General features: G+C 35.6%; 1 protein-coding gene across 3 annotated transcripts in view; it reads left to right on the forward strand.

The window, feature by feature from the left end:
- Positions 1-24,734, forward strand: part of Bend5 (BEN domain containing 5) — an 845,928-nt gene that overhangs the window by 392,017 nt on the left and 429,177 nt on the right. The window lies entirely within an intron of this gene.

Raw genomic sequence — 24,734 nt, forward strand, 5'->3', positions numbered from 1 at the left:
GAACTATGCCTAGCCATTGTGCTTCCCTGTAATTGGGGAAACAGGTACATGTCATTGCTTCCAGCCATTCAAGGAGATGGTATCTTGAGAAATTTTATACTTGGTTTACCTGAAACCTTGATCCTCTCCCATCTTCCTAGTAACTAAGTTTACAGATTTAAGCTACAGCCTCTGGCTCATCTCTTATTTTTGATATAATTGTATCTATAATTTCAGAAATCTTGAACTAGACTGTAATCTTAATATGGGAATAGGTTCTTATTTATCTAATTTCTCAAAAAGGAAGAATAATTTGCTGAAGAAATTAGTGAGCAAATGAAATTTTGGAAATGAATCAATTTATGTATATTTAGGGATTAGATATACATGTCTCTCACATTACTATTTCCCCTTTTACTTAGTCTCTATCTACATAATAATCTCTGGAGTTAATGTTTTCCTCTGTTGCTTAGTCTGTATCTATTATGCTCTGTAGGATAAATGGTCCATACACAATCAGCCCTATCAGTTAAAATTGTATCCATTTTTATATTTTTATATTTCATAGAGTAGTGAAAATGTAGCTGGGTAGAGGATACAGGAAGCAGAGGGATGCCCAAGGAACACTAATAGGTCTGTTTTTTTGTTTTTTGTTTTTTTTACTAAGCACAACTATAGTCTTAGGGGTTTCAGAAGCATGTCAACTTTTAACTAGATCTTCTTAGCTATAGTTACTGATATCTTGACCACAACTTTAATACTCCCTACTGCTTCTTAGTCCCTAAAATAACTCTTACCAAACCTGTCATCTTACTAAGCATCCTAACTCGCTGGTAAACTTAGAAGTCTATTTTGTTGCCATAAACCTGGGATTTAGTATGCCTTTACTTCTTGATAAATTACATTGCCTAACTGTTAGATCTCTTCCTGAGTTGAGAAGTCAGTCTTTTGGTGCCTAAACAAACAACTGAGAAGTCTTATCCCTACATACCTTTTTGTCTTTAGTATTCTGGTCCATAGTTTAAAAAAACTTTCAATTTCCTTTACTGCATTTCTAAGCCTTGTTAATTTCTATTCTAAAATACTATTTTATATTTGCAATAAATGTAAGACTCAGCAGTGTCTTACATTCTGAAAGGGGAAGGCAAAATACCTTTGAATTTTCATTTTCTTAATTTTCAGAGAGGATCATAATATTGACCTGCCTTACAGAACATTAGGATTAACTAATTAACACTGAATAGTTCTTTGGAATTATTAATTACTATAGGAATGCTAAATAGCACTATTAAACATGGAGTCTAAAAGACAAATGAAACTCTAAACTTCATTTGAATGCTATGATATCATGAGCATTTTCTCTCAAAAAATTTTAGAAGATGTTATGTGGTAATATTCCTAGTTCCAAATAAGAAATAAGTATGGAGCATAGATGTCAAACTTTTACACTTTTCCTTTCATTCCCTGTTTTTCCATAATATTACATATTCATTTAACAATAATTTTTATGGTTTTCTCCTTATTGACAAGCACTGAGCAAATCCTTGTGAATGCAATCATATTCTCTGATATATATGCAAAAGAGAGATATAGATATATGCATGTGTTCTCAAGTAAGTGTACCACAATATAGAGATGAAGAGTATGATTCGGAGGAAATTATCAACTGTGAGTGCATTTCTGTGGTGGATGAGAAACTCAGAAAGATTTCTTATAGCTGGCATTAATGAAGCTATGTTTGAAAGATAAGTAGAATTTTGGTAGATAAAGGAAATAACATGAAGAACATCCGTGTGTGTGTGTGTGTGTGTGTGTGTGTGTGTGTGTGTGTGTGTGTGTGAATATACTGTAGGGGAGTAAACTCAGGGCCTGGCCACTGTCCCTTAGCTTTTTCACTCAAGGCTGACACTCTACCATCTAAGCCACAGCTCTGCCCTTTCTTTTGTATGTTTTTTTATTGTAAAAATACTATACAGGTCATTATCTTGCTCATGTAACTATAACCCCTCTGTACAGTATTTTTACAATAAAAACATATTTAAAAATACTGTACAGAAGGGTTTCATGAGCAAGGTAATGAGTACATTTCCTCCTGAACATTGTTGCCTCCTCCTCTGTTTTTTACCTACCCTCATTTCCCTCCTACCTCCACAACAACCCCCTTCTCCCCCCGACCCTGCCCAAGTTGTAAAGTTAATTTTCAATATAGAGTTTTGTATATCTCATTGTTACAATGGGTCAACCTGTATCCGTATTTCAGCATTTTGTTTTTACCCTTCCCCTCCGTGAATTAGAGAAGTGTATATACAAGATGCAGGGCAACGACATCAAATACAGTGGAAACAGAGGTTATACTGTGGGGGAGGAACATACAAAGAAACAAAAAAATCACCTGGAACATTATAAATATGTTAGAAACAATAGCAAGGGAAAAAAAAAGATATTTGTGTCCCTATCTTGGGGTTCATTTCGCTTAACATCCTCTTGTTTTTGTATTGTTAATTGGAGATGAGAGTCCCACAGACTTTCCTTCCTGGGCTGGATTCACACTTCAGATCTCAATCTCCTGAGTAGCTAGGCTTACAGGTATAAGGTAGTGGTGCCCAGTCTCCATTAAAAAAAAAAATAGAATATTGGTGAACAGGCTGTAGGCTGCCAGTTTTTACAAAGGCCTGTAGCATGCAAATACACATAACCCAGCTAGGTAACATGCTAAAGAGGAAAGAAAGAACAAGAACAATACCAACAAGCCAGTCAGCTCCAATGGAGAGCTGATCACCCACCTCCCAGGTAATGGGCGTGCCCAGACCCCTGGAGGCACTTGGGACAAGCACTTGGCTGATAGGTTACTGAATCTGTCAGTCTAGTGCCTGGGACTGGGAATTTCCAGAGGATCTGCCTCCTGTGCTGACCTATTTAGGCCCAGACTAGCCTAGCTGTGATGACTCCATGCCGTGTGTGTCTCTGTGATCGTGTCCCGTGTCCTGTCTCCTGGCTCATCTCCAGTCATCACATACCCGTTTTTACTAGGGAAAACTATAGTTAAGAAGAGTTATTTAGCTGATTTAAAGTCACATAGTATACAAATTCCAGGGTCAGGTTTAGCATCCAACTTTTCTCATTGATAGTCAGCCTTTTGTATTGAACCAACTGTAGTGAAAGAAAATTTTGGTAAATACCTATGTAAAATTTTAAATACATTTATCATGAAAAAATTGAAAATCCAACCACGTGTCAGTGGCTCACATCTATAATCCTAGCTACTTAGGATGCTGAAGCCAGCCCAGACGGGAAAGTCTGTGAGACTCATATTTCTAATTAACCACTAGAAAGTCAGAAGTAGAGTTGTGGTTCAAGCCGTAGAGCACTGGCTCTGAACAAAGCTCCAGGACCAAACACACACACACACACACACACACACACACACACACACACACACACACACAATTGAGAACCCACATGGAGTTGGCCCAAGAGAGAGAACAACATACTAGGCATAGATAACTAAGCAAAGTTAATATCAGAATATTAAAGTGGATAACAAGGGTTGATTCGTGATGAATAGGAATGGCCATCCATGTGCCAATGAGTAGAAGATATTGAGGTGTAGGGAGAAGTAAAATTAGATAGGTAATTGCATAGATATTGAAAGGGATTTTAATGCTATAATAGGGATGGTTTTGTCATGTTGAATGTGAAATGATAGAATGCCCAAATAGAAATTAGTAGTGGATAGCTACAGCTACAACTCAGCTAATGAGAGGAAAGCATTATTTAATAATAATTAGCCTAGAAGTGATATCAAGGTCATGTAAATAAATGAAGTCTCTAAGGGAAAGACAGAAAGGACAAGAACATACCAAAACCTCAAGATCTAATCATGAAACATTTTATGGCATTTTAGATACATGCAATTCTTGGCTTTAATGTGGGGGAAAATATAGCATTGAAAGAAGGGATTCGCTTAAAATTATCTAGAAAATTAGTTTTAGAGTTGAAACTGGATCCCCATGGTTTTATTTTTAATCTGAGTCTTCTTTTCTTCTACCAATATTTAATATAACTAATTTCAGTGTTTGGGATAGAGCATTATCACTGTTCAAGTGAAATTGAGATATGAAATGGAAACCAAAATCATGAACAGGAAAGCCATATTGCCTTCTTTAGTTCTAAACATTTCTTGTCCAACAATTCTAAGTTCATCTTGGAAGAATGGCCTCTGGGGACCAGGGAACTGCAGGTTCCTAGGTGATTACACATAGGTTCATTTCTCTCTGCTTTCTTTCCCCTAAGATTTATTGCTGTTAATTTCCTTCATGTAGGGGGGGGGGTGGCTGAGAGACATTTGAGCTTACTGCTATGGAGTATGTGACTTCTTTTTCAAAAGAAAAAATATTTCCTTAGCTGCTATGGAACTTTGCCCTTACTAGAGGGTTTATATCTTCTGCCAGCAAACTGCCTTCACATGCTGACTATCCATCTCCAATTACTTCCCCAACAGTGCCCCCTCCAAACATACAATTCATTTTTAACCACTATATTCAAATGTTTATTTCTATTGCTAAGGTTTAAGTGATAATGTCCTCTTCAAAACTCATGTTGAACCTTAGTCCCCAGTCAACATTGTTAAAAAGCTTGGCTTTTGCAGAAACAGTCAGATAAGTTGATGTTAGGCAAAATGAACCCCAAGATAAGGACTCAAATGTTTTTTTCTTTTTTGCTATTGTTTCTAATATATTTATAAGATATTTGTTACTTTGTATGTCCTTCCCCCACGGTATAACCCCTGTTTTCATTGTATTTGATATTGGTATAATTTGTGGAGGGGAAGGGAAAAAATAAATTGTTCAAATAGGGATACAGGCAGACCCATTGTAACAATGAGATGTACAAGTCGTTATGTTGAAAAATAAACTTTACAACTCTGGTGCGGGGATGGTGGGGGACGGGGTGGGAGTAGATGGGAAGGGATAGTAAGGGGAAACAAAGGAGGAAAAAAAAGTTTGGCTTTTGGAAAGCAAATAAGTCATGATGGATTTGTCCTTCTATACATTTGCCCTTATCAAAAGGTTTGAGTTTGAAGGGAACATCTTTTCTTCTGTTCCTTTTATCTTGTAAGAAAACAGGGTTCTGCAACCCTAGAGGATGCAATAAGGTTCCGTTTTGGAAGCAGAGAGTAGTACTTACTAGTTATCAGTCTTGCAAACACCCTGATGATCTTAGAGTTTCCATCCTCCAGAACTGGAGAAATAAATTTCGACTTATATATTAACTAGTTGTATTTTGTTATTTTGTTATAGCATCACAAATGAACTCGGCAGTGCCTATTCTGCACCAAGATTCAATTGAATTTAAATTATTATTTTTTAAACCTAGTTGAGTCTATGTAACTAAACCCACCTCACATATAAGAGAGTTAAGATTTAGTCAGGCACCAGTGGCTCATGCCTGTAATGCTAGCTACACAGGAGGCTGAGATCTGAGGATTGTGGTTGAAAGCCAGCCTGGGCAGGAAAGTCCATGAGACTCTTGCTTTCAGTTAACCATAAAGAAGGTGGAAGTAGAGCTGTAGAGTGCTAGCCTTGAGCAAAAAATCTCAGGCACAGTGCCCGGCCCCCGGGACCGCCCCACACACACACAAATAGGTTAAGATTCTATGATGAATTTGCATGTCTATAGCAACACACTCAGACTTAATACGTTTTACTTGGTTTATTTAAACACTTCAAATGAAATCCATAACAATAAGTACTCTTAGGCCTAATTCTACCAAGTGTGCCTCACACTCAGGGAAGCTATGTGTCAAGTCACTTGGTCTGGAGGTCAGGGGAGTCTACCTAGGGTGTGCTCCGAGCTGCTCTGAGTTGCTGAAGAAAGAAGCGGCCACCTTGCTGGGGCAGGCTACAGTGGAGGGTCGGTTCAACATTGTGTCACCTCGCTCAGGGAGGTCATCTTGCTTGGTCTCTGCTGCCCTGGGTTTTTATGTTTTAGGCTGGCCCTTCATTTCTGGCTCTGTCTGATTTACAGCTTAGCTACTGGTCAGGTCTGGTTATCAATGAGGGTGGAGCTGGCTTGCCTCTGGCTGAGTCTGGTTATACATGAGGGCTGGTTGCCTTGGTTATGGCTCTGCAGGCTCCCTGGGTATGTTCTTATCTACCCATTCCATAGTTCTAACTTCTAACTCCTAATTTTACAACTTAACATTTCATATTATTTCACAGTACATATGTATTCAATATATTTCTATTCAGTAGTTCAATATTCAATATCATGTCAATATTCAATAACACACTATGTCAGTACACACTATGTCAATATTCCATAATATTCACTACAGATTCAGATAAAATATGCAGTCATGGTTAATAGAATGACTCCCAAATGTATATATGTACTCCTGCCCCAAAATCTGTGAACGAGAACATTATGATGGCTTTTCAAGTGACCCCAAATAATCACTAGTGTCCCTATAGAAAAAATATTGAAGACAATAATGGAAGACTAAGGTGAATCCTCTATGACTCCTTTACTAGGATTCACTTTATTTAAAGTAAATGTAAGACTTTCTAATGTTGCCCCTACATGAACTTGTGGGAAGTCTTCCAGGTAATCCTAATGCCAGGAAGAAAGGAATGGTTGATATAATCTCTGTCTTTTTTTCCCTCTAATACACTGAGCAAAAGTGGCTTGAGTTTCTCAGTATACACGTGTGTGTCAGAATGTTGGAGAGGGTGCTGAATTGCCTGAGAATAACTCAGAATATCAGTAGATGATTTGTTGCTGAGCTGAGCCCAATTTAGTGAGCATGGGTTCATAGCCAAGAGGTAAGATGAGTTTTCTGTTGTTAAAACAACTCTGCTAAGCCAGGCACAGGTGGCTCATGCCTGTAATCTTAGCTACTCAGAAGGCTGAGATCTGAGGATTGCAGTTCAAAGCCAGCCCAGGCAGGAATGTCCATGAGACTCTTATCCCCAATAAACCACTCAGAAAACCGGAAGTGGTTTGGTGACTCAGTTGGAAGAGTGCTAGCCTTGAGCTGAAAAACTGAGGGAGAGCATTAAGACCCAGAGTTCAAGCCCTGTGACTGACAAAAAACAAAAACAAAATCAACTCTACTATCAGTTAACATTTTTCTTTCTTATCTGATGGAGAGATTAAGAGAACATTCTTCAATGATAATGCTGTTACAGAAAAATTACTATTCAAGTCCATTTAGATAAATTTTCTTCTCTATAGGTCTTCAAATTCACAATAGTTATGATATCTAGAATATTCTGAAGCTCAGGAACAGAAGTACTTCTGAAGCACTTTATAATGACTTAGGAAATAATTTATACATCATTTTTTCAAACTAAAATTCACTGAGCTAATCTGTGTCTGGCATTGTTTTAGTTATTGGGTCTATAGATATAATTACAGTTCTGACTAATACTACGAAAGTAGTATTATATAGGTAAAGTATATAGTATTGTATATAGTGTTATATATGCAAAGATTGGAAAAGAACACAAAATTGCGGGACAAATATTAGAATCCATTGTTAGCAAAATTCTTTTTTTAGTATATTGTTAGTATAAAGGTAATATACAGAGGGGTTACAGTTACATGAGGCAGGTAATGAGTTTAATTCTTTTTGAATCATGTAATCTCCTTCCCTCACTCGCAGTTTTTTCCTCCCATCCCCACCCACAAGATGTACAGTTCATTTTCTATATAGTGTCTAGTGAGTACCACTATTGTATTTGTTCACCCTTTGTTCCACCTTTCCAAAGACAAACTAACAAACAAGATAAAAGGAAAAGAAAATAAAAACAACAACAGCATCTTGCATCTTAAAATGTATCACTTGCTTTTCTTGGAGTGCATTTCATAAAGTATTATTTTATATGATCATAATCACATAGCTATTGAGCTTTTGTGATCTTCTCCTCATATCCTCAATTAGCCTCAATGGGTGAATGTCTAGAGACCTATATAATTTATCATATCTTAGTTATGTACAGAAGTAAAGGAGAATTGAGTATAGTGAGCAATAGAGATCTTAATCACTTAGCTATTATTTCATCATATGAATAATAAACCCATTCTCTTACTTAAGCAAGCTTCCAGGTTTATGGCACTGCAAATAATGACATTTTAAGTATTTGTATATGATAATTTCTGTCCACATGTGAGCCTTTTCCTAGGTCATATACATAGAAGTAGGATTATACCTAAAAGTAGGTTCAGGTTCATAAAAGTTATCATTTTTTTGTTGGTCCTACGGCCTGAACTCTGGCCTGTCCCTCAGTTCTTCAGCTCAAGGCTAGCGCTCTACTACTTGAGCCATAGCACCACTTCCAGCTTTCTTCTGTTGATGTGGTGCTGAGGAAAACCCACGGCCTCATGCATGCAAGGCAAGCACTCTACCACTGAGCCACCTTCCCAGCCCCAGGTTGTCATTTTTTATTAGACTAATTTACATTGCGATCAGAAGTATATTGGAATATTATTTTTTTTCTACCTACTTAGTTGTATCTAACATCAAAAATTTCATGATTTTCATTAGTTTAATGCATATAAAAGGGTATCTCATTGATATTTTAGTATGGATCTCTAACTTTATATATATTTCAACTCATATTAGAAAATATTTCTTGGGCATTTACCGTGTACTCAAACTGTGCCAGGGGCTTGGAACATAGCACTGATCCAAAATTTAGGGTGGTGAGTTTGATCATAAGATATGACAAAAGACTAGATCAAGTAGGTTTTTGTAGGTCCTGACAGGTACAGGGTCAAAGTGACCTAAAAGACTTCTCAAGAGAAAATAATTCCCCACCATGTCTGGAGTGCTGAATTCTAGACTTCTTTTTTTAAAGTCTAATTTAATTTTATTGTAAAGGTGATGTCAGAAGGGTTACAGTAAGGTAAGTATTGAGTCAGATAATGAGGAAATTTCTTGTCAGACATTGTTACCCCCTCCCTTATTTGTGAGAAAACAAACTTTCATTTTTTAGTTTGATTTTCTTTAGCCATATCTATTTTAAAGTGAAACACAGGCATGAGTGTCATTTTTTAAAAATTATTATTGTGAAAATACCATACAGAGGGGTTACAATTACATGGGAAAGATAGTGAATACATTTCTTATCAAGCATTGTTGCCTCCTCCTTTGTTTCCCCAAACCATCCTTTCCCCTCTCCACCCACCACATCCCTCTACCACCACCTCCCCAGCCCTCCACCCCTACCACACCAAAGTTGTAAAGTTCATTTTTTGACATAATGTCTTGTACATCTCATTGTTGTAATGGGTCCACCTGTAACCCTAATTAAACAGTTTGTTTTTTTCCTTCCCATCCACAAATTATATCAACATCAAATACAGTGAAAGCAGGGCTTATACCCTGGGGGAGGCACATGCAAAGCAACAAAGAAATCATCTTATAAATATGTTGGAAACAATCACAAGAAAGAAAAAAACATTTGAATCCTTATGTTGGGGTTCATTTCGCCTTACATTAACTTGTCTGACAGTTTCTGTTTGTCTTAGGCATATACTAGTTATTGCAAATAAGGGAAACCATGGGACCTATGTTTCTTTGGGCCTGGCTTACTTCACTTAATATTTTTTCCAAGTCTTTCCGTTTCCTAACAAATGGGGCAATGTCATTCTTTCTGATGGAGGCATAGAATTCCATTGTGTATATATACCACATTTTCTTGATCCATTCACCTACTGAGGGGCATCTGGGTTGGTTCCATATCTTTTTTTTCATTTTCTTAACTGTTGATGAACCAGGGTCATGTTTAGATTATCTGAGTCAAGTAGAGTTGAATTATTTTTGTCGATCCTAAGCTTTGAACTCTAGACCTGGTTACTGTCCCTGAGTTACTTTTCACTCAAGGCTAACACTATACCACTCAAGCCACAGTGTCACTTCTGTTTTTTCTGTGATTAATTGGAGATGAGATTATTACAGATTTTCCTGCTAGGACTGGCTTTAAAACACAGTTCTCAGGTCTCAGCTTCCCAAATAGCTAAGATTACAAGGTGTGAGCTACTGGTGCCCAGCAGGTAGAGTAGAAGTTATATACTCATTCTGTTCTTTTTATACAGACTTGGAAAAATTAGTTTTCCTCTCCAAACCTCAGTTTACCCATCTGTAATATGAACTAGAAATATTGAAATTATTAGACAGTCATGTGACTGAAATGACATTATGTATATAAAGTATTTACACAGTATATACACATTCTAATGAAAACTGTTATAGTTTTTATCGTTATGACAATTCCCATCCCCCCCCCCCAGTACCATGGTTTGAACTCAGGGCCTATTGCTTTTTTGGCTGGCCTTCTACCACTTGAAATATGCCTCCACTTCGGCTTTTTCATGGCTGTTTGGAAATAGAGCAAGTGCTGAGGTCAAACTATGATTCTTAAATCTAACAGGTCTGAACCACGAGCACCATTTAGTTAGAACAATTCTAATTGCCCCAAATATTCTAGTTTCTCCTAAATATTCTATCAGGTGTTGTTTCTGTCTTTTTTGTTTGTTTGTTTTTGTTGGTCGTGGGGGCTGAACTCTGGGCCTGGGCACTGTCCCTCAGCTCTTCAACTCAAGACTAATGCCTTACCACTTGAGCCACAGCACAACTTCCAGCTTTTTTCTGTTTATGTGGTGCTGAGGGATCGAACTCAGGGCCTCACTCATGTGAGGCAAGCACTCTACCACTGAGCCAGCTTCCCAGACCCTGTTATTATCTTTTAAGTCAATTGTATCTCAACTCTCTTCTCTCTCTTTCTCTTTTTTCTTTTCCTTCTCTTTTCTCTTCCCCTTTTGTCCCCTTTTTTTCTCTTCTCAGTTTGTGAGGCCAGGAGGGGAAAAAAGAAAAATCTATCACAAAGAAAAACTCATTTTCTGCACTATGAAACAATGCATTTCCAAAATGTCAGAAATATAGCTCCATGTATAGGATCAGACCATCTCCATCTCTACAGAATAGTGATCAAGAACACCAACCTTAGAGACAGACTACTTGTCTTTTAATCTGGTTTTACTACTTAAAAATTATACAACTTTTCTAAATTTAGTTTGCCTTCATTTCCTACCCTCCAAGTTGTTAGGAAAATTAAATTAGTTTATATGTATAAAGTGTTAGAATAGTGCTTGGCACATAGCCCTGAGTATTTGCTATCATCACCATCATCATCATTTACATTTAAGTGTCTCTGAGGTAGCATTTCTATCAGCAAACAAATGAATTTCTGTTTGGTCCAAATATTAATAATGAGAGGAAGATTTTGTGTTAAGATATGTAGCCAGCACTCAATAGATATTATTATGTGAAAAATTGGGATTTGATCCTGGGTCTCCAAAAATTTTAAATACACTGAAAAAAGTCCCACAAAACTGATTAGCAAACTGTTTTTTTTAATTGTTGGCTTATCTTTCTCAAGAAAACATATTACTATATAATTTAAACAATTATTAAAGAATTAGAAAGTGAAATAGGCTTGTTTCTATGTGAAAATTCTTTTAAGAACAAGATGTGTATGGTAATTATAATATTAGGTAAATATGATAATATTAGGTAAAGTTCTTTGTGATATTATCCTACATTAAGGAGGTTCAGTTTTTCAAGTGGGTATTTCAAATGTCTGATCTTAATTATCACTGTGTAATGGAACTAACATGTAGATTTCCATCTGTTCTTTTCTATCTGCTTGGATTTGTTTATAAGGTTGTTACCTTAATTTTATGTTCACAGAAACAGATACTGTCTTACAATATAATTATGGGAATCACGAATCCCACTTTCTCTAGATATAACATCTCAGTAAAGATAAGTAGTCTTTAGTCTCTGCCTTAACTCTCAGTACCTTTTATGATGGAAGTAATATGTTAATAATATTAAATAAATATTGATTATTATAGGACAGCACTATTTTAAACCCTCATTTTTTTAAAAGTTTTCTTTTATTGTAAAGATACTATACAGAGGGGTTACCGTTACAGAATAAGGTAATGAATACATTTCCTATTGAGCATTATTAACCCCTCCTTTGTTTTCCTCTACCATTCCTTCCCTCTCCACTTTCCCAACTCCTCCCTCCCTCCTCTCTACCTCCAAAGTCATAAAGTTAGTTTTCAACATAGTGTCTTGTACATCTCATAGTTACAATGGGTCAACCTGTATCCTCGTTTCAGCATTTTACAACTTGGGGGGCAGGGAGGGAGGAGTTGGGGAGGTGGGGAGGGAAGGAATTATAGGGGAAAAACGGAGGAGGTAACAATGCTCAATAGGAAATGTACTCATTACCTTACTCACTTAACTATAACCCCTCTGTACACTATTTTTTTTAAATTTTTTTATTGTAAAGATACTATACAGAGGGTTACAGTTACATGAGTGAGGTAATGAGTACACTTCCTCTTGAACATTGTGTACACTATTTTTACAATGAAAAATATATTAAAAAATAAGATACAGGGCACCGGAATCAATAGTGCAAACAGGGGTTATACCATGAGCGAAGAACATACAAAAAAAAAAAACCCTAACCACTCAATTTTAAGTATCTCGTTTATTCTCTCAAATAACTATTACTCCCCCTCTATAGAGGTAGAAATTGAGGCTTAGAAAGACTAAGTAATTAGCCAATTATTAGCAAATTATTCTAAAATTTATTGAATAATAATTTTTTTTTTACTGAAAGCTTGGTTCATTTTTTAAAAATCACAATAATTACTTTTTTCATCATCTTAGATCCCTAGATAGAAACTTCCTCATTCTGTTTCTCTATATTTGAAGAGCCTGGAATAGTTTCTAGCACTGAGTGCACTTTTAGCAAATTCATCTTAAATAGTAAATGAATGAATGAATTCTTTAGCACATTTTATAGTTATTTCTGTGGCATTGGAATATTGCTTTAATACCTGTTGGGTTATATTTTACTTAATTATTTGAACACAAGCCTCTGTTATTATTTAAAATAGAATTCTTGACTATTTCCATGGGGTTTGAAAAATGAACTACAGAAGTATTCCTTTATATTCTAAAGATATCTTTATATGTTCCATTGAAGTTGCATTAAATCTATATAATAGTTGGGGAAGAATTGACATATTACAATTTTAAATCTTTGCATCTAGGAATATTATATGTGTCATCTTTTTGGTCCCTAAGTAGAATTTGGGTAACTTTTACTTATACAAGTGTTTTAACTTAATATTTGGAGATAGTTGCTATTTTGTGGTTATTGAGATTAATATTTTATTTTTTTGGAACTGAATATTGCTGGCATATTGGAATCACCATATTCTAATATGTAAGTTCTGTTTAAATCACAGGTTTCTGTAGGCGATTAAGTAATATTTCTGGAAACTGTAGCATTCTACATTCTGAAAACTGCAGCATTCAATGCCTGATCTTAAAGTCAGAACATTGAAGGAAAAGCCTGTTATTTTCTCTCTGTGCAGCATGGCAATTCATTTAATCACTATTAAGCATCAATGTATTAATATGTAATGAAGAATAGCCTTATAAGATTGAGACAAAGCCAATTTTACACATTTTATCAAATCTGATGTTTATATTCACATATCATTAGATGTTAAGCTAAATAATAATTCTTGCTATAGTCACAATAATCAAAGCAATTATTATTATCCCAACTTCACATATAAGAAGTTCCAATTATACCTCCCCAATTTATGCATTATATGATTTGGATGCATTTCTTCTTCAGATATCAGCTTTTTATTTCAAATATAAAGAGTAATATTTATGATGTATACAACTAACAGGTATTTTTGAGGCTAGTTTCAGTGTTTGGAACAGTTATTGACATACAGAAAGTGTACAAGACACAACCAGTTGAGCCAAACTGTGCTGAATTCTTTGGGGCCACAAATGCTGTCACCTTGTTAGAGTCATGTATGTTGCAGGATCAGCTTAATGCCTTAGAGGAATGTCACAGGACCAGAATCTCCTACCCTTAATCAAATTCTATGTATCCTTCAAGATGTATTTTATGTAAACAGATTAAGAGAGATGATGTGACCACAATTTATACAGCATTTTCTGGTGAGTTAGAGCAATGTCAGAACAATGTAACTATCTTAAAATCTTACCTCCTTATCTAATTTTATAGAAAATCCAATTGCCTTCATATCCTGAACTACCATCATTGTATTACTGGAAGGACTTCATAATTGATCTTTCTGTTTCTTCCTTCCACCATCCTCACTACATCTAGTCTACTGGAAAAAACAGTAGCCAAAGCTACCCTTTAAAACCATAGGTAAGATTATATCATGCCTCTGTTCCAAATTCTTCAGGACTTTCAAATTGACTCAGAATAAAAGGTTCTTAAAATAACTTAGAAGCCACTATTTGATTCAGCCTCTTGTATGTCTCTGACCTTATGTCTTACTAGTTTGTCTTTCCCTCATACTGTTACTGCCAGTAATCACTTGCTCTTCTTTGAGTATTCTAAGTATCCTCCTCAATGTTTCTTGTCCCTCAATCTATTTGTACAACCCCATTCCTTAATTTAAATCTATGCTGAAAAATGACCTTCTATTATTTCTTCTATTTCTGTGTTCAATAAAGAAACTTCACTTTACTTAGTACAAGTTTTTCATTATCGTTATGTAATCTTACAAAGGAGTTGCCATTTAACAAAGCAGTTTACGAATACAATGCATCTTTATCAATGTCATCCCACTGAACATTTTCAATCATCCGTATCAACCCATACCTGCCCTCACTTTTCTTAATTTTGTAGAATATATGTTGAGTTCTTGTTACCATTCCTCTACCCTTGACCCCACCCAAACTCTTTCAAATAAATGTTTCTTGGTCTTTATTTTGTTTAATTATGACTTTGCCTTTCTAAGGAATTACACTATTTGAGTTCTCTTTTGGCTCTACCATATTTCACTTAATACATGTGTATACACCTTCATTCTACCCAACATTTATTAGCTTTTTATTATGTATTTATTAGCTTATACATTTATGAGCTAATTCTAGCCTTTTTATATGAGAGAAACCATGCAACCTTTGTCTCTCTGGGCCTGACTTCACTTAAGTTATTTTTTTAATCTTTCTACCCCTTTATAAATGATATAATATCCCTTCTAATGAAGAGTAAAATTCCATTTTATCTACCATCCACATTTTCTTGATCCCTTCATCCATTTAGGGGCATCTGGGTTGATTACATACCTTCGCTGTGGGTGAATAGTGCTGCAGTGAACATAGTTGTGCTGATGAATGTATCCTGGTTTGTGCTTTATTGGACTAAATGCCTAGGAGTGGAATTGCTGGAATCTAGGGTAGTTTTTATATGTTTAGCTTAGTTTTTTGAGGAATCTCCATATTGGTTGAACAAGTTTATATTCTTACCAAATATTCCTACCTGGCCGAATCCTGGCCAGCTTCTGTTATTGTTCTTTTCTTGATATTGGCCATTTTAACTGGGTGAGGTAGACTCTCAGTGTTGTTTTGATTTGCATGTCCTTTATAATCAGAGATGCTGAGCATTTCTTCATGTGTCTATTGACTATTTTTACTTCTTCTGAGAAGTCTCTCTTTAGCTCATTAGGCCATTTATTAATTTGGTTGGATCCAAGACTTCATGACATGAGACCATGAAACTTTAACAAGAATGAGTAGGAGAAACATTAGGACTTGTATGCACAGGTAGGAACTTTCTGAGTGTAGATCCAGAAGTACAACAAATCAAAGAAAGACTTGATAAATAGGATTACATCAAACTAAAAAGTTTCTGCATGGCAAAGCACATAGCCAACAACCTAAAAAGACAGCCTATAGAACAGGAGATTTTTGCCAGCAATAAATCAGACAATGGCCTAATATCCAGAATATACAGAGAGCTTAAAATATTAAACTAACCTTATAGAACCAGCAAACCAATTTAAAAAAATGGTCTACTGAGCAAAAGAGAGATTTCTCAGAAGTAAAAATGGCCAATAGACACAATTTTTTGAAGTAAAGAAACTCTCACCTTACCACAATCATGTAGTATCCTCTGTTTTTTTTATTGAATCAAGTTTTATAAATCTATTAATTATAGTAACTAACTTAGTATGTGATATATGCTTGTTTGTTCATTGGTTTGTATTACAGAATAATGAAATTATTAGATTTCATATTTACTTGGTGATAATCTGAGTCCCTCATGTATTACAAGTCATTGTCTTTATAATTTTATTTATCTATTATTCATGTTTATCACTTTTGGAAATAATTTAAGCTACTTATTTTAGAATCAATAAAAACAAGCAAATACAAATCCACAAAGATGTAATGAGACTATTGACACAAGGATAAAATAACAAGTGGTAGGCAATGAAGTGAGGAATAAACTTAAAATTGAACTGAGCTTCCTTTTAGGCAAGGTAAAGAGCAGAACATTTTGAATTAGATATTTTTGTTAGTATGCAGTGTGAAGATCACTAGTTTCAGAATTACTAAAAATATTTTTTAATATAGATCCCTGTCCTACTCTAGGCCCTGTGAAGCAGGGTCTAATATATTTTGTCTTGTGGGACATACCTGGAAGTCTGCATTTTTTAAGCTCCTGAAGTGATTATTATGCATATTTATGTTTGTAACCCACTACCTTAAGAAGTAAATGTGCATAAAAAATTCTGAATAACTGGACATTGGTGGTTGACACCTGTAATCCTAGCTACTCAGGAGGCTGAGATCTAAGGATGGAGGTTCAAAGCCATGCTGGGCAGGAAAGCCCATGAGACTCTTATGTCCAAATAACAACCTGAAAAGTGAAAGTAGCACTGTGGCTCAAAGTGCTAGAGTGCTAGCCTTGAACTAAAAAGCTCAGAGATGGGGCTGGGAATGTGGCTTAGTGGTAGAGTGTTTGCTTAGCATGCATAAAGCCCTGGGTTCAATTCCTCAGTACCACATACACAGAAAAAGCACGAATGGTGCTGTGGCTCAAGTAGTACAGTGCAAAAGAAGCCCAGGAACAGTGCCCAGGCCCTGAGTTCAAGCCCTACAACTGACCAAAAAAAATCCTGAATAATATTGTTGTCATCAACAGTAGAGGAGAATTCTATATTGTTATTAAATTAAGTTTTGTGGGCTAGGATGGTGGCTTAGTGGTAGAGTGCTTGCCTAGCATGTATGAAGCTCTGGGTAAAATTCCTCAGTACCTCATAAACAGAAAAAGCTGGAAGTTGTGCTCTGTGGCTCAAGTGGTAGAGTCCTAGCCTTGAGCAAAAGAAGCTCAAGGACAGTGCCCAGACCCTGAGTTCAAGCCCCAGGACCGGCAAAATACAGTAAGTTTTGTATGTGAAACAGTTTTATTGTTGACTTAGTGATGTCCCTACATGGCTTCTTTTTCTCATTCTATGTGTCACTTCATTTTTAAGGTGAATTTCAGACAATTTGTTAATTTAAAGTGAATTCCAGACAATTTGTTAATCTATTTCTTCAGTTTAAAAATAACCTATGTTATCATGGAATGAAAAAGTACATCTACATGTTTTCTTTTCTTGTATTAGTTTGCATTAGTGTGAGAGGGAGCATATATCCCCAACCCAGAAGAGGTTGCTGGGAACAACCAAGCATGGAGAAACAGTAAACCTGGGAAACAGTCCAGCTTCTTGCAAGTCAAATTCCCACTCTGTGATTTTCAAAACAGCTTAAGCAACACAAATTAAACCTCTGTCAGAATACCTATTTATTCATCTTTAAATTATGCATATGTATTATTTATTATACTCCTACATTATACATAAACAGTGATAATATACATTTTAAGCACATGTGACAAACAGTGACCAGATAATTCATCTTCTAAACAAGGCCAATTTTTGAGAGCAAAAAATTATACTATTAATAATTATATTGAGACAATTTGTACTTGGAAATTGCTCTAGGCAAACCTGGATGTACCTTGCAAAGATGAAGTTAAAAATATGTGAAAGGCCTTAGTAATTACAATGACATTATATTAGGTGATTTAAAATACTACCATAGTGATTCATGAGCATCAGCTTTGAGATATCTTTTCATGACAATTCAAACTAAAAAAGCAAATAAACAGACATGAGCCTTAGCTTCCAGATGAATAATTACTATAATAGAGGTAGAGGCACATCATATCTTCCTTATCTTCATATATATTTATAGAAGAATGGATCTCACAATCTAGAAGAAACAGCTCCATAAATAGAGTAGGAATAGTTGTCTGATTCAAGCTGAATTAGTTCCATTTTCAGTCCCTGGAAACTAAAATGGTTACTGGTTGACTGTGAGTAGCAACTAAAATTTCTAAGTTATTACAACCTGAAGACACCATTTCATAAAGGTGATAATATTCATGTATGAATATGTAAGAATAAAAAAGCCTATTGAGAAGAATAGCCCCTAAGCTCCTTTTATAAAGGATGCCATGTATATTTCTTGGAAACAAAGATCCCTTTTGATGGTGAAAGACATTTTCTTAGAATCAGAAAGTCTGCAGCTACAAGACCTTCATTGCTTAGTAACTGAGAAGATTCCTTTCTTGCTTGGTAATATACTCTGTGTAAGCAAACATTTTAATGATAAGTCTAGAAAAGACCTTTGAATGGTAAATGAGTCCATAAAAATATATTATGAACTTTGCTTGATATTATGTCATAAAAATGAACTTCTATTACTTGACTTTTTGAGATAAGTGATGAAAATATCAATCATGATAATACTTTTCTTCTGATCTCTTTTAATAACATTAGAATTGATTTACTTTAAAGAAAGAGTCACATTTCCTAAAATATGTACATAACTCATCACATATAGTTGATTCAACTAAATAAAATGTCAAAGAAGATGTTTTCTTTTCTTGTATTAGTTTGCATTACTGTGAGAGGGAGCATATATTCCCCAATAATTTCATGAAATGTTGTGCAATGTGTGTGTTGAAACTGGAGCCAGATTATTTGGGTCCAGACATTAGCTCTGCCACTTAACAAATTTTGATTATTTAACCTTATAACCTCAGTTTCCTAGTCTATATAAGATGAGGGTAATATTACCTATTTTGGTGCATTGTGATGATTAAATTATCCATAAAGTGCTTAGAACAGTATAGGTCCCCAGAAGGTGCTCAGCAAATGTCAATATAATTAGTAAAGTTGGTGTGATTTATTAAAAATCTGTTTAAGTACAATAAATATAAATATGGACACATTTGTGTCAATATATGGTTGTAATAAATAAATTTATGTTTTATTTTTATATTTTCATGTAATAAAATCTAATAAGAAAAGACTATTACTGGAGAAAATCCTGAAAATCATTTTTAGGAATAATTGAAATAATTAAAATTTGTTTTATGTTGTTAGAAGGGTCATTATTACTACTTATTTTAATTTGCATAATAACTATACTTAGTAAACATTGTACTTTTTTTAGACATTAAGGGAAGCAACAGAAAATCATTTGGATACCTATCCTTTGCCATTTCTACTACTTATGGACTCTTGTATAAAATAGTTCAGAATGCAATCAGGATAAATTTTCTTGTGGACATTGCATATTTTCAAGCCATAGCCATCTTAAACAAAACCAACAAAGCAGGAGACATAACACTGTCTGACTTCAAAATATACTACAGGGCTGTAATAATAATATTATAGTTACATAATAATCATTACAAGTAATAAAGCATGATATTTGTTATAAATAATAAAATATGTTTTATTAACATAAAAACAGAGACATGAAACAAACAAAATCATCTGGATGGGAAGGAAAGGAAGTGTTCCTTCCACACCTTGCAATCAAGAAAGGCTTCATAGAGGAGAGGAATATTGAAGTGGATTATGATTATTAAAACATAGCATACAGAATTCTAAGCAGGCTTTTATACATGACAATACAATAGTTAGCTATCATTTTCTTGGTAAAATCTGAGTACTTAGAGTAGATTAATCTGGAAAGGTGTATAGGGAAAAATATGTAAATCACAGACTGCCATGTTGAAAAGCTTGGGATTTGTTTCAAAGACAATAGAAAGACACTAAGGAAGGATCAGAAGGAGCCATCAGATTGGTATTTTAGAAAAATCACATTGGTCCCAGTTTTGAAATGCAGAAGCTAATTGGACACTTGTGGGTTTTCTTAGGGAATAGCTAGAAAAGAGTACAAATGTCTCTCCAGGTTTTTTCCAAACCGGATTTTAGAAATAATGCAAAAAGGCTGTCTTGGACTTATTATATTTATTTCCTTTTGTTTTATGCCCTCTTTGTAACATTTCAAGTAAATAAACAAATATACAAATGACCTCTTGGAAAACTTGAAATAGAGGGGAACTTCCTTAAGTTGATAAAGAATATCTACCAAAAAAACTAAACAACAACAACAACAACAAATATATAACTAACATTTTACTTAATTATAAAGAATTGGATGCTTTTTACCTAAGGTCAGGAACAAAGGAAGAATGTCCCTCTCACCACTGCTATTTAACATTGTAAGTATGGAAAATGTCCAAATTAGTTTTTTTAATAGGCTTAGAAAAGTATTATAATTTGGAAAAAATAAAACAAGCAGTCTAGTAACAGTGAATAAAGTATTTTATTATGTGTATTACAGTGATATCAATTTTAATTGTAAGCACCCTCAAACATTGTTACAACATACTTAATTATTGACACTTGTACTATTGAGTTATATGAAATAGATTTGTAACTTTGTCTCCTTGAGTAAAGAAAGTAATTTATTTCCCATTTGTATACAAATAAGGGCTTCAGATCATGCAGATTTTGAGTTCAATTCTGCTATAGCTTAGTAACTTTGGTGATGTACTAAACCTCCAGACATATTCTTTTATCTGCAGAAGAGAGAGAAAGATATATCTCAGCAAAGTTATTCTTAGCAATAAAAATATTTTAATTAAGACATTTTACATACTTGTTTTATGACCTTGAACAAGTGACTTAATGATCTCTAGGCTTATACGAATAATTTTAGAGTCTACTTATTGGACTTAATTTTTTTCATTAGAATGGAAAATCCATGTCATGTAAATACTCACAGAACCTGTTGAACAGTCATTTAGTAAATGGAATAGTCATTGTTACTGTTTAGCCTTTGTTGTGTTTGATGAGGAGGCAAGTGACAGAGTTAAAGATATGTGCAAGAGAAGGTAGGAGATTGTGTGTGCACGTGCGTGCATGGTGTGTGTGTGTGTGTGTGTGTGTGTGTGTGTGTGTGTGTGTGTGTGTGTGTGTTTAAATGTAGGGAAGATGAGTTGGAAGAAAAATGATTCAAAGATTCTTTGCAAGTCCAGTGTTCGTAGAGATAAAAAAAAAAACCCATGTCAGAAAACTCATGAAGCATTTACTACCCCATTCATGAATTCTTACATATAATTTCCCATGAAGGTTTGCCTGGGTTGCTTATTCGAGAAAGAGAGAAGGGAAGGAGAGAGAAAGGACGGGAAAGAGAGGAATGGAGAGAAGAGAGGCTAGGTGCCCTTAGTGATTCAGGACTGTTGGGAGGCAATGCCAGCACCTGCTGTTGTTCTGGGAGTAAGATGCAGCCCTGATATAGCATGATTGCTGTGGAAAGTCCTTGGAGCCTGGCCAGCCTGTATCCTTCCTGGGGTTCTTATTTTGCAATCTGTTTGCAAATAGAAGGAATGTTGCCAATTCACTGGGGCATAGAATCCAGCAGGGATGATGATGGTAATAACTCTGCAGCGGCTGGGCACTGATGCCATCAGGGAAGAGAAGGGGGGTCAGTGTTGTTTTGAATAACAATTCCTGGCCCTGATGGCCTTAAGGTTATAGGTGGGACTTACAGCCCATTCTCCTCCTGGGCTAGCATCTGTTCCTTGGATTATAGGAAAGACTGCCTGTGTTCTTCCAGAAATAAAGACCCATTTGTTTGGTCTGAGCAACCTTGTCCCTGGCTTACATCAACTTCTTTTGACAAGGCAAGAAAGAGATAAAAATGGGTAAGAAACCTGAAAAGAATTTACAGAAGTGTGAGCTTTGCCAGGGCTCTGTTTTACTCCTCAGAGAGGGCTAGCTCAGAGTGCCAGGTTAGGCTGGTAAATTTAAAGGCAGACGTTCCTGCCTACACAGCAGCCTCCTGGCCGGAAGTCGGGGGTGGATCCAGATGGGAATCATATGCCTGTGCCATGTGTGTTTGCATTGGAGGGGAAAAGAATCTCATGGCTGGCAACTTCTGTAGTGCTCTATGCAGAACTCACAGCATGAGAAGTGAGGAAGCTGCCGGGAGCATAATAGGCACAGAATTTGGGTATTTGGACTAAACCTAGGCCTGCCAGCCCCTTGGATGCGAGACTAGGAGGCCTAGACTAGTCCAAAAATCAATTTTTTTTTCTTGTTACATAGGAAACCCTGTTCAATTGCACGGTCTCACACATTTATAGTTATTATTCTCCCTTTATATTACAAGATACAGATTCAGTGAATGTTTAAGTATTTATTAAACACTGGAATACCAAGTGCTATAGGCAGCAGGAACAGTTAATCCCCATCTTTCAGATGAAGAAACAGATTGGTCACCTTGCTAATAAGGGGTAGAATCAGGATTCTCTATTCACAGCATAGTCTTCTGTGTTTACCTCTCAACTTCATCTTTTGCAACTTTCCTGGCATTTTCTGCATTCCAGAAGCTGGACTGACCAAAACTGAAGTTTCTGTGATCTGTGTCATTTGTACTTTTGCCATTTCTATCCGTTCTCCAGTTTTTCTTCCTCAGCTTCTCACTATGCTCATTCACCTACCTGGCCAAACAGCTGGCCTGATCCTGTAGATCTCAGCATAGCTGTCAATGATTTCCAAGAGCTTATATCTGGCATACACTATGAACTCAATAAACATTTGTTTTTATTTGTTTATTTATTTTTGTTGGTCGTGGGGCTTGAACTCTGGGCCTAGTGCTGTCCCTCAGCTCTTCAGCTCAAGGCAAGCACTCTACCACTTGAGCCACTGCAGCACTTCCAGTTTTCTGGTGGTTTATTGGAGATAAGAATCTCACAGACATTCCTTCCCCAGGCTGGCTTTGAACTACAATCTTCAGATCTCAGCCTCCTGTAGCTAAGATTATAGGTGTGAGCCACTGGTGCCCAGCTTCAATAAACATTTTAAAACTAAGTAAATGAAGCTTCTTTTGTCCAAATGTGAGACTTTGGAACAGAAAATAGGAATCAGACAAAAATGAGAAAAGTAAAAGGGTGAGAGTCAGAGTTGAGAGAAATCAAGTTAAAAAAAGAAATGAGCTGCCATGGATTTCAATAGAAGGCCTTTGATATTGAATATGATTAGGAAAGGAATCAATTAAAATGCTGACTAGATAGGTTACCTACAGTAACATACTGGTCTTTTGATCTTAAGGCTACACTTAATGTGGGGTTCTAATACACCACGTGGTTAAGAGAATCTATCTAACTTTTCCAGCAAAAGCAACAATATTTCTTTTCTTGAGCCTTCACTGAATTTGTGACAGTGACTGAGGTTGCTGCTGACAGTGTTGACACATAAGAATCATCTTAACTAAGTTCATCTCCCAATGACTTACTCCTTTACTTTATGGCAGGTAGGCACCAATTTTTTCACTTTGATAATTCCCCTCCAAAAAAACTCAATTCAATTTCTTGTGGTTTTTATCCTCCTATCTGCCCACTACAGGCAACTCACAGGGCCATGACCTTTTCATGGGAAGTTGTTACATAAGAATATTTTTAATCTCAGTCACAGAGTGTCAGAGCTGTTACAGACCTGAGAAATAATTTATACATGCTCTTCACAATAGATGAGTAATCATCCAGAAAAATAGTGTTTAAGTACCTACAGTCCCCTAAGACTTTGTCTGAAATTTTCCCATCATCCTACAACCATTTTCATCACTAAATTTTAGGGGTAGGTACAGAGAGATAGGAACGACCACTGAGTAGTACATTAATCCTAAACTTTAGAAATATGACTAGCTTTGAATTCTGATTACATCTTTTTCTTTTCTCAATCCTTTGATAAAGATACTGATATTAACATTGCAGCATAAGTATTAGAAATAATACCGAAGAATATGGAATTCCTAACACTTATTAGCATTGTGTACTGCAGGAAGTGGCATGTTTTTCTTTTTGTCTTTTTTTTGGGGATACTTTAAAAATGGGGATAATTGAAACATTTTGAGCATTCCAGTTGACAAACTATTTGTCTCAAGAATACACACTAATTACTCTAGTGCCTTGTAACAACTTAGAGCTGTCATGTTTTTAGACAAAGATATGTTGTCAGAAAAATTTATTATTGGGTGACACCTGTACTTTATTTTTGTCACTTCACTAAGTCACTACTGGGAACTCCTAACTGCTATGGTAGTTTGAACATTTCATAGAATTAAAATTTCAGTCTTTAGGTGTCTGACTATATGACAGTATATGCATTATCAAGTTAACTGCTTAATTTTCTTTGAGATCTACCACAAAAGCTGAGAAAAGTGTGCTACCAGGTAAAGAAAAAAATGCCACACTTAAGCATTTTCCATAGGGAAATAATAGAAGCTAGTCACATGCAATTTCAGAGAGATCATTTCTAGGGTAATAATAGTCGTATTACATTTGGAATTAGAGAGGTTGGGCTCTTGTCCCATCTTTTCCACTGATCAGACTAGTCCTAGACAGCTCAATTAACATTACTCCCTACCCTGATTCTAAATTCCTCCCATACATCATTGTAGCTATGCTTGT

The sequence above is a fragment of the Dipodomys merriami genome, unplaced genomic scaffold, assembly GCF_024711535.1.
Source record: "Dipodomys merriami isolate MVZ:Mamm:240054 unplaced genomic scaffold, mDipMer1.0.p SCAF_34, whole genome shotgun sequence".
In the NCBI taxonomy this organism is placed as follows: Eukaryota; Metazoa; Chordata; class Mammalia; order Rodentia; family Heteromyidae; genus Dipodomys; species Dipodomys merriami.